The sequence below is a fragment of the Pinus tabuliformis genome, chromosome 1_1, assembly GCF_031772625.1.
Source record: "Pinus tabuliformis cultivar Carrire ecotype Pingquan chromosome 1_1, CPIR1, whole genome shotgun sequence".
In the NCBI taxonomy this organism is placed as follows: domain Eukaryota; kingdom Viridiplantae; phylum Streptophyta; class Pinopsida; order Pinales; family Pinaceae; genus Pinus; species Pinus tabuliformis.
The window spans coordinates 46692523-46704597 of record NC_142297.1 but is presented as its reverse complement, the minus strand read 5'-3'; positions in this window follow the sequence as shown (position 1 = coordinate 46704597).

Here is a 12075-nt window from a genome sequence, read left to right as displayed (position 1 = left end):
GTGTGTGGATTTTCACTAGACGACACTCGTTTGCCCCCATTCGCTTTTGGCTCCTTCTTCTTCTTCTCTTTCTTCTTCTTTTCCTTCTTCTTCTTAGGTACTTGACTTTTGGCTTTACCAGCCCCATCAAGCGAAGAGGAAGGAGGAGAGGAAGAATCAGAGGAAGTAGAAGGTTGGTGGGTAACTCTGGACTCATCTAGCTGCTGATTCGATTGTTAAGGAATTGTGGTGTTCTGAACGACAGAGGTTGAGAAGAGCCATACAGGCAAACCAATTGTCAGTCCTGGAAGCGACAATGTGGCCATATGGGGTGCACCAACATCTCCCCAAGAGGAGAAGGGACTAGGATTTCCTCCAAGGGGGATTCCTTGGTTGGTGAATTCCATTTTCTCAGCCCAAGATCAACGTAAGAAAGGGTAATGAATATTTCGTTTAAAATAAATTTTAGACACTTTGACACAACTTGTTTTATCAATTTTTAAGAGTCGAGAAAAAACAAAAGATGACTCTAGTCGCCTTCAATTTTTAGTGAGCCTGAAGTGACAAGTGATCAGATGGAGCTTTTCTGTTAAGGAGTCTAAAAAGGAACGAAAGGTACTGCTCTGGAAATCTAGGTAGAGGGATTACCAAATTAATCTCAAAACTGCAGAATACTTTTTACGATACCGTAGTCAATCTTCCCGAATGTTGTGTTCAGTGCATTGCGATCAATAGGGCGGCAGACACGACTTCCTATGGATAAAGGATTAAGCCTATTGGGGTCTCCCAAAACATACTCGACGGTACGTGGGAGCACAAGTTCGTACTGGCACTTATCGTCTCAAAGTGGAGGAATCACCCAACCATTAGTGAGAACAACAGTTACCAGGCTTTACGATGCCGGAATACGTCTCTAGCCTAGACTTCTAAATGTTGTGCATTAAGTTCCAAAGCGTTGTTAGATTCATTGAATTTATTTTAAGTTGATATTGTTTATGAATTTTACCTTTCGGGTTCACCACGAGATGTAGATGTAATTCCTAAAATGCAATCTAAGATGATAAACAAACTTTTTATCTCCTTTATGCAATGAAAATCCTAGCTACTAGGGAAAAGAAAGACAAAATCTTTTCACAAAGAGCAAAGAGCACACTCTAAATGCACTTTCCTAAATCAAGCCAATCAGACTGTCTATATGCAAATGCACATGCATGTATTTTTTTTCGACTTTCTTATTATATGAATGCTAAAAAGAAAGTTGATGCACAAATCTGAATTTCTTTTCAAGCGACAAATATCAACAAGTTTCTTTTCGAAATCAAAAAATGGAGACGATCACAACACCTTACGATTTTGAAATGAATACTTGTTCTCGACACTAGAAAATTAAGAATTTAGACCAAAAGCAATAGTAACAGGATAATCGACCATTAACAGCAATGAAACTCTTTCCTACGATTGAAATCGACACTTTCAAATCAAAGGGCGACAGTATGATTACGCTACTTTTGCAAAGGAGAACTGTAAATGACTCAACAAACACACAAAAACATCTACGGTTATTTTGTAACAATTAGGCGGAATAACAGTAAGGAAAAGGGGTTTCAAACAGACATATACTGATCACAGGCAGCAAAATTCAAGAATAGAATTGGAAAGAATGAACCATAGAAGCCACAACTTCACAGAGCTAGTCTGATCAGTGCACCTATAAGACAGAGAATATGAAATGCAGCACATGTTGTCCACTTGGGAAGTGCGCTGAAATTCAGAATCTCTGAACAGTAACTGCGTTGGGCCAGAAACGAGACTCTGTTCGGATTCTGAGTCACAATTTGCAGTTCAGTTCTTGGGTTTTTGTCGAGCAAAAAACAATCAGTAATGCAACAATCAGAGGTAGATCTAAGGAGGATCTTAGAGCTATCACAAGGGCAATCAGATAGTTTGTGAATCAGTTGTTTAAATCATAAACAGATCCAGTAGATGGATTGAAGTAGCAGTTGTCTACTTTGCATTTGTTATGGCAAATGCAGTTCGAATGATACTTGTAAGTTTATGAAACAAGCAACAAAGAATGATAAACAAACAAACTAATTAAGTCCCCAACGGAGTCGCCATTTTGTTACAGGGAAAAGTGTCTATATAGAACTGCTCTATCCCACTAAGGTGTGACAGCTGCCTTAGAAACAAACAGAGAAAAGCTACTTTTGTTTTTCCTTTATGAATTATAGATAGAGAGGAACAGAAAGACCAACCTTTGTCTTGCGCTAATCTCTTGATTCGATCCCTCTCTTCTTTGATAGTCCTCAGCTACCTACTCCCTTACACGCCCAACTTCACAAAGCACCTGTAAGATTACAGAAGCATAGCACTATACAAATAAATGGATCTATAATCGTAAACAATCTAGGATCAGATGTAAATTTACCATACAAATGTAACAAGCATCAATGATACAAAAGCATGGAGGAAAACTTAAATAGCTTTTATTGATAAACAAGAAAAGAGCTAGGAGGAGTTACAACTAGTTGTTCTGACACAGCATCAACCTCGCAGCAAAGAAGCCCCTCTTCACCTCAAACAAAGCTTAGATCACCCAAAAATCTGATGTTTGTCTCAAGAAACGAACAACAATTCCTTACAATATGCAAAATTCCAGCCTCTAGATCTCTGGGGTGAGGGAACCATATATAGATATCTGTAAGGGGAATGAGTCAGCTTGTGATTTGATTAGTGTCTTCTCTCTGATAGTTGTTGTTCCACTTGGAGACTGATGGCCTCTTACTCATCCTTGGTCAAATTCAGTGAGGCAAGTGTCACTGGAGAAGATTCTGGAAGCTTCCATTGCCTCTCCACCTCGCAGAATGACACTGCCATTTGTCATTTCTCGCCCATCGCACCCCAAAGAAGGGACTTTTGAAATGAAACACACCCTCACAGTCTATTTGGGTGAGATGCAACGCACTTAGCTAGTGGAGTAGCTGCAATGATCCTGTTTTGACCAATTGTGAGCAGTTTCTCATGGAGAACTTTTGGGAGAAGCTGTAATCTGTTGACCTTGTTCTTTTAGGGGTTAGAACAACACTTTTAGGGACTTAGGAGCCCTTGGTTTATGGGCATTTCATGCTTGGGGTTGTAGGGCCCAAAAATTTCTATAACATGGCCCCTTTATAGGGTGTGATGGGCAAGAATGGACAAATGGCAAAGACAGTTTGCGAGGTGGAAGATCATAGAATCTTCCAGAAGCTTCCCCTCTGACACTGGCCTCTTTGTTTTCGACCAGGGATGAGCAAGATATCATCATACTCTAAGTGGAATCAAGAACTATCAGAGAGAGGACACTAATCAAGACCCTAGAAGATGGCTCACCCCCTACAATCATCTATATATGGATCCCTCATCACAGAGATCCTGAGGCTGGAATATTGTATCTGGTAGAGAAGTGTTGTTGGTTTTCTGGTGAAACTTCATAGTGTTGGGTGATCTAAGCTTTACTTGAGGTGAAGAAGGGCTTTCTTGCTGGAGGATGATGCTGGGTCAGAACTATTGGTTGTAATCCTCTTCTATTCTTGATATTAATAAAGTTATTCAAGTTTTCCTCCATATTCTTGTATGTTCGATTGTATATGAATTTGTGTGGTTAATACATATCTGGTCCTGTGTTATTTGTGAATATAGATCTCTATTCTTCGATAGTAGTATGCTGCTTTGATTCCATTGGTGCTCTTTGAAGCTGGGCAAACGAAGAAGCGGCAAAGATCTACCAGGAAGGAGAGGAATCAAGTAAGGAACCAAGTGCAATACTAAGGTTAGTGTCCTTTGTTCCACTCTTATCTATTTTCATAAAGGAAAATGAAAGTAGTCTTTACTTGTTTATTTCTAAGATAGCTACCAATCTGAGTGGGAATAACAGCTCCGAGTGGACACTATTCCCGGTAGCAAAATGGCGACTCCACTGGGGAACAAATAGATTGTTTGTTAGTCTATATTTTTTTGTATTATAAACTTATAGACGGAGCCTGAAGTCAAGCGAGCTAGCCTTCGAATTGCATTTGTTATGCAAATGAAAAGTAGATCAATGCTAGTTCAGTATATCTTCGGGTTTTGTTTAGAAATTGAACAATCGATCTGCAAACGTTCTAATTGCCCTAAAGTGGTGGCTCTAGTAACCTCCTTAGATCAACCCCTGTGATTTACATTTATTGAACATCACTTACTCGGCCTAAATCCCTAAACTAAACTATAAATGGTGAGCAAAGACTGGTTAAAAGTCTCGCACTGGTACCATCACACCCTCCCTTCAAGGCAGTCTGTATGCATCGCACTTCCCGTGTGTAGTAGGTGAGATTCATACTGGATTCCCTATGTGATAGGTGCGATGGTCAGGGAAGGTTAATTTTACCTTTAGACTTTGGTTTTTCTTCACTCTTTTTAGTTCTATTCAGGAATTTTGGTGTTTGTGGTCAATATATCTCTGTGAAAACCCCCTTCTCTTCCATCATTCCACCTCTATTGTACAAAGAACTGTAAGTGTTTTTATGTATTTTGTGCCATTTTCAGTTCTCTTTTGCAAAGAAGCAGCGTAGTCAAACTGTCGTTTCTTAATCTGAAAGTGTCGTAAGTGTCGCTTTCAATCATAGAAGAGAATCCCATTATTCTTGATAGTTTATTGTACTGTTACTCTTGTATATGATTTGAATTAGTAGTTTTTAAAGTCTTGAAAAACAATTTTCATTTCGAAATCGCAAAGTGTCACCCTTTCTTGTAGGGAAAAGTATCTGACTCGGATGACCCTATCCCACTCTAAGGGTGATAGTTCCTTAGAACCAACTGTAAAACAAACTACTTAAGGTTTACTTCTTTATGAAAGCAAAAGAGAATGGAGAAATGCACTAACCGTTGCCTTGCGCTTAATGTCGAATCCAAACTCCTCTCTTTGGCCGCTTGCTCCTAGCTCCTTGTTCTTTTGCTTGCCCAACTACAATGAGATCCTGCAAAACAACAAAGAAGGAAACTACAAGAGGCGTGCAATCATAACTGGTTCATGGATTAGTGTAAACCAAACATGCAATCATCACAATATATCATTGAAACAAGAGCACATAGAAGAACCTCAATAGCTTTTATTAATGAAGAAGTAAAGGTTCTGAGAGTATTACAACCATTGAAGGCTCCAACCCAGCAACACCTCCCAGCAGAAAGAATTTCTCCTCTTCACCTCTCTCAAACAATCACCCAATAGTTCTATAGTGAAACCAACAGCATATCATTACTTTGCACAAAATTCCAGCCTCTTGAGCTCATAGGAGAGAGCTCAATATATAGATGAATTGAGAAAGGATGAGTCAGCTTGCAACTGATGTGTAGCTGCCTTGTGTCCTCTCTCTCTTCAGTTAATCTTTAGTTGATCTTCAGTTCTTGAGTCCACTTGGAGAATCTTGCTTCCACTTGGAGAAACAGAGCCTCTGACTCATCACAAGGCGAAATCCCTGATCCAAGTGTCATTTTTGGAAGATTCCAGAGCAATGACTCAGTCTGCCACATGTCCAAACTCGCTCAACGCATGTGGCCTTTGTTCTACCTACTTTGCAACGCAGGTACACCATGGAGGAGTTGTGTTTCAGTGCAGAAGCCTAGTGGAGCACCTGCTTTGATTTCAGGATTGCTTGTTTTTGAGTATTTTCAGGTGGAGAACTGATCTGAGAGCTGTTGGTTTGCTGACCTTGTTCCTCTAGGGGTAGGAACATCATGTTTAGGGAACTTTGGATCCATTGGATTATTGACAATTCATGCTTGTTGCTGTAAGGCACAAATTTGTCTATAACAGATGCCCCCTAAAGTATGAGGTCGTTTATCGGGTGAAATGCTTTATTGAGAGGATCCGAAGTTCATTCAATCTGCTGAGAAGTGTCCTGTAATAAGATACAATACGATACATTATTTTTCATACATTTTCATGATCTAGCTGAGGCGGGCATTCCCATGCTCAGCTTTATAAATACATTTTGGTACATAGAACAGACGATCGTCTGATTGTAGACTGATAATTCTCTGTTGAAATTATCATCCTTTGAGAAGGATGATCATCTGTTGCAATGATGTACATATCAAATGTCTTTATATCCTGAATATATATCGCAGCTCGGATGGATGAAACTAGATCCGGGGTCTTCAATCTCTTCCGATCTTCACTCGATGTACAAGTCGATCCATGTGAGAATTTCTTGAAGTCGAACATGGAAAGACATCGCTTGATTACCGGCCAATGATGTAAACAGTTAACAAGCGCGAGAGGGATCACCGATAAGGATGATGACCCTCAAGGTACAGCAGTACAATTCACATGGTGGGAATAAAGGACTTGGCGTCGACCACCATGCAAAATCCTCTGGTCGAAGGTCATTTATGTATACCTGTCGCCAGAAGTGAGAAACTTGCCATTGAGGCATGCAAGCTTCAAAGTACTGAAGGGGTTGTTCCTAGATCAACTCCTTGGATAATGAGCTGATGTCGACAAGGAGCGATCCGTCAAAGGAGGGCCTTAATGAATCCCACATCAGTGACACGGAACGGAGCTAGTGATTGTGATGAGGTGAAAACAAACTGTGCTGTATGATTCAGGGTGGCGGTCATGAAGTGGATGAAGGATAATGTATGGCAGTGGATGGGACACGGTTGACTCTTTGCAGAACCACATCTCTTGAACATATAACGACACTGATGTGATGGATCGGTAGCATTACCCCAATTGTGGATGGTGTGGCGAGGACCATGGTTATGAGACCGGTGAATGAAACAACCCAACCCGATGTGATACGGAGGACAAAGTGTCATGTTCAAGAGTGACTTGCTACCATTAATGCTGTGAGGTTCTCCCAATTTTTCCCCAGTCATTGCTGACCAGTACCTCTTTATTTTTGTCAAGCTTGAGGACGATAACATATGCTTGTTCTATAACCTTCCCTTCGGGCAAGCCCATCGCTATGTTTTAACGAGCCTAGCGATAGGGAAACTCGTTCTCGTCTAAAGACAAGTTTGTCGCTATTTAATCATTTTAACGAGTCTAACGACAAGGAAAACTCGGTCCTTTTCATTTTTAGAGAGTCTGAAAAGGTACGGAAAGTTAACTCCAAAATTCCTTTTTCGTCTTCTAATCCCTTAAGTCCGAAAAAGTATAAAACAATATAGAAGGGATGAATTTTCGATTGCTTTAACGAGCCGAACAAAACAAGCGCTCGATCGTTTTGTGCAATAATCCCTCAGGTCCAAAAAGATTAAAATCTAGAGGAGGGATAGCTTTCCGGTCGCTTTAACGAGCTGGAAGGCCAAAACTCGGCAATATTTTCATATTTTACGAGTCAGTGAAAAGAGCTTAAAGACGACTCGTCTTTCGAGGAACGAGTGATTAACAGGGCAGCAGCAGATTCCAGGTACAGGTTGGAATATTCCAATCACGGCAGTGTCACAAGGATGGCTTAGTGGAATCACTCTTCGCAGCTGTTCCTCAAAATGGGTAAACAAACATATGGAGATGAACGATTGGCCAAATGAACGGATGGAGGTGAGACTGCAAGAACACGACCAAGGGCTTTAATATGGCTGTCAAAGGTTACATTTACCAAGGTTATTTACCGGTTCATTTTTTCTAGGTGAGCTTGAACTCTAGGGGAAGATTGCTCACAACTTATGTTTATTTTTTAACGAGCATGAACTATGCGCTAAAACTGCTCGGATCTTGCGTTTATTTTTTAATGAGCATGAACTATGTGCTTAAACTACTCGAACATACCAGCCATAATACAAGAAACGCCTCAGGTGAGGTAGTCATTTTTAAGGAGCTATACCTCACTAGTTACTCCAATTTGGCAGGTTTTAACTTTTGCCCCACATCCTTTTTTCATGCTAGTTCGGAAACGACTAATCCAAAAAACAGATAAATAACCGCTCTTAGCTTGCACTCCAAAAGGTTCGCATGCCCCCAGGTATAAAGTATAATTTCTAGGTTCTTCCTCTTACTTATTATCCGAAAAATGATTTTGTTCGCTACCGCAAACTAAACTCTTTTTCCGGCGATGTCTATCATTAGGTTGCTAAGGATGGTGACTACTCGTTGCAGCAATTTCATCTCTTTCTTTAAAGACTGCGCCTACTTATCCTTCAAAACATATTGTTTTAATGGGTGAGGCTTGACATTCAAAGATGGTGGCTACTTGCTGCCACAAATGGATCTCCTCCTTAGGAGAGCCTACTTTTTTAGACAAAGGGAGACGATCTTTTCGCTCACATAACTTTGACAAAAGAATCTTATTCTAGAACAACCCTCTCTTCCTTCTTTCGGACGGGGTACGGACTAGTCATATTCTTCTGCGGAAATCAACTTTATACCCAAGGTTTCCTCTGCCCAAGGCAGGCCAGGGTGCATGCCCCCTGGGTCCCAGTTCTTTCTTCCGAATCACTCGCATTCATCGGGAAGTAGAACCGGGGGTGGAGGCATTTCTTGAGTGAATAAGCCATTCAGGGTTGGTATTTGACTATTTGCGATGCGAGATCCCGGAAATGAAAGTTGGTCTACGAGCTTGACCATCTTTCCTTTGTGTGGAAAACACATTACTCTAAAGAGTGAGGAGACTATAGCTCCCATGCAATATATATAGTCCTGTCCAAGGAGTAGGTTATAATCCAAGGGTCCTTGGACGACCATGACATTCATATGAACTGTCTTCTTCCTCAATGTAATGGGAACATTGGGGAGGATCCCTAAAGGGCGACTGGTTCCTTTATCAAAACCTAATAGATTTCTCATCTCAGGTAAAAGTGCCGGGGAACCCAGTGCTTTCCAAGCAATAGAGGAAAGGATACTCACAGATGCCCCTTCATCAATGATGGTTCCAGCCATTACCATTCTATAGATTTGGACAATGATTCTGAATGGTATACTGGCTGGTAACCGGGGTCTGCCTAGTTGGTTCCAATCAAAGGATACAACCAGGTTGCTTGGTGGTGGGACCGAATACACGGCCGGATACGACCCTGACGATGTTCCTTCCTGCGATAAAGGAATGGGCGCATTGCCCTAATGCTCATCAGAGTCTGTGTTGATGAAAAGAATCTGGACGGTGTCATCCTTATTCTCTTCAGTGAGGATGTCATTTGAAGATGAATCTTCAACGACGGTGTCATTTGAGGATGAAACCTCTGAAGGAAGAACCGGGTCAACTGCCGTTTCGACCTTTAGACTTTCGTCTGGTCTGGATTCAGTTGGTTCACTCTCAATGACCGACACTTCAGCTGACCACTTGAGCGGGCCAGCTGGATTTTCAACTATCGAGGGATTAGGCACGAGTTTTTGGTATCCAGGAGGAAGTCGTAATGGTGATACCGGACGATCTTCCAAAACTCTCTTTGCCTCATCTAAGAATGGACATCGGTGGATGGCGTGATCGCCTTCACACAACATACAGGGTGATCTTGGTCTCCCTTTTCGTCCTTCACTCTCGCTAGTTGACGGATTGCAATCAACATGACTACCAGAGGTTGATGCTACCGGATTGTGCAACCTAGGGGACCAGTCCCTTAGTATCCGGGGAATACAAGGACAATCACGATGGAAATGGGTCCCTTTGCAAATGACACATGGCGATTTAGGCCCGGTCGGTGCAGTGTGTGGATTTTTGTCAGATGTCTTTTGCTTGCCCCCAGTCGCCTTCGCCATAGGCCCCTTCTGCTTCTTTTCTTTCTTCTTCTTTTCCTTCTTCTCCATGGGAGGCTGACTTTTGCCGGCTCTACCTTGTGAAGATGAAGGATCAGAGGAAGAAATGTAAGAAGTGGAAGGCTGGTGGGCAGCTCTAGACTGGTCTGACTGTTGATTCGACTGCTCAGGATTTGTGGCGATTTGAACTACATTAGTTGAAAAGAGCCATACAGGTAGGCCAATTGTCAATCCTGGAAGTGACAATGTGGCCATATGAGGCGCACCAACATCTCCCCAAGAGGAGAAGGGATTTGGATTTCCACCAAGGTTACTTCCTTGGTTGGTGGGCTCCATACTTTTCAACTGAAAGATCAACGTGGGAATAAGAGGTGATTATGTTCCGTTTAAAATAAATTTTATTAATGACGCTTTTAGACACAAACTTTCTTTTTCATGTTTTAAGAGTCGAGAAAAAGCTAAAGATGACTCTAGTCTCCTTTGATGTATTAACGAGCCTGAAGTGACAAATGCTCGGATGGACTTTTTCAGTTATAGAGTTTGAAAAAGGCCAAAAGAAACTTCTCTGGAGTTCTAGGCAGAGGGTGTGCCAAACTTTTCGCGAAACCACAGAATACGTTTTACGGTACGGGTGGTCGATCTTCGTGAATGTTGTGTTCACTGCATCGCGATCAGTAGGGCGGCCGACACGGCTTCCTATGGATAAAGGCTTTGTTCCTATAGGGGTCTCCCAATATATACGCGACGGTACGTGGGAGCACAAGTCCGTATTAGTGCCACCGACTCTCAGGAGGAATCACCCACCTTCGTAGAGATCGACATTCACTATGTTTAACGACGCCGAAACACATCTCTACCTAGACCTCTATTTGTTTGCGTTATGTTACAAAGCGTTGTTATGTAAATTGGATTTATTTTAATGTTGATCTTGCTTAGCAGTTTTCCTTTTAGGATCACCACGAGATGTATATAACAAATTCCTGAATGCAGTCTAAGATGAGAAGTAAACTTTTCAATCTTTCAACTTTGAAAACCTTAACTACTGAGGGAAAAGAAAGGCAAATCTTTTTACACAGATCATAGAGCACACACTAAATGCAAATTTTTCCTAAATCGTCAAGCAAACAGTCAAATGCAAAATGCACAATGCATGTATTTTCTTTTCCCTTTCTTAATGTGGATGGGTTACAAAAAGAAAGTTGTTATATAACTTTGATTTCGATTTAAAGCGAAAGTAAACAAGCTTGTCCAAAATCAAAAGACACCTTAAGATTCACTTGCTTAATCACTGGAAATGCATGAAATCAAACCATAATGACGAAAGTAAATGACTAATCAGCTATGGACATCAAACAAGCTAACTCTTCAGACCAGCAAAATGCCTAACACAGGTTCAGATCTAAGAGGCCAAAAGCAAGACTAGTTTACTTTTCGTTATGGGAAATTGTAAATGAGTAAGAAATACAAAAGAACAAGTACAATTTCGTTATATAACGGAGGCGTAATGATGGCAAGTAATATTGGTTTCAGAACAGGTGCAAGACTGGTAACTGGCAGCCAAATCAATAGTGAAAACAAGCAAGAAAAAGGGAGGAAACCCCAAATGCACTAGGCAAATTTGGGCCAACGCAGGTGCTACACAGCCAGTCTGGCTCTCAGTGCAGGTAGCCCCTTCAGGACCTGTGTTGCAAAGCAGGTAGCCTGTGTACTACCTGCTTTGGAAAACGAAAGTTGCGTTTTCACAGTTTCCGGGTCATAATTTTCTCAAAAAAGCACAGTTTTTGCTCAAATCAGAAGCAATCAGTCAAGCACACTCAAAGGGATGATTAGGAAGGTGAAAAGCTATCACTAAGAGCTTACAAGGATTCTTGTAGATCAGCTCTTCAAATCATGAACTTGCTCAGAAATGAGCCAGAGTAGCTGCCCTCTACTTCGCTTTTGATATAGTCAAAAGCTTTTCGATTTGGTACTCTTTTGTTCAAGAAATGAATAGCAAGATACTACAAACACAATCAAACGGATACGATCCCCAATGGAGTCGCCAGTTTGTTGTAGGGAAAAGTATCCGACTCGGATGACCCTATCCCACTCTAAGGGTGATAGTTCCTTAGCAACAACTGTAAAACAAACTACTTAAGGTTTACTTCTTTATGAAAGCAAAAGAGAATGGAGAAATTCACTAACCGTTGCCTTGCGCTTAATGTCGAATCCAAACTCCTCTCTTTGGCTGCTTGCTCCTAGCTCCTTGTTCTTTTGCTTGCCCAGCTACAATGAGATCCTGCAAAACAACAAAGAAGGAAACTACAAGAGGCATGCAATCATAACTGGTTCATGGATTAGTGTAAACCAAACATGCAATCATCACAATATATCATTGAAACAAGAGC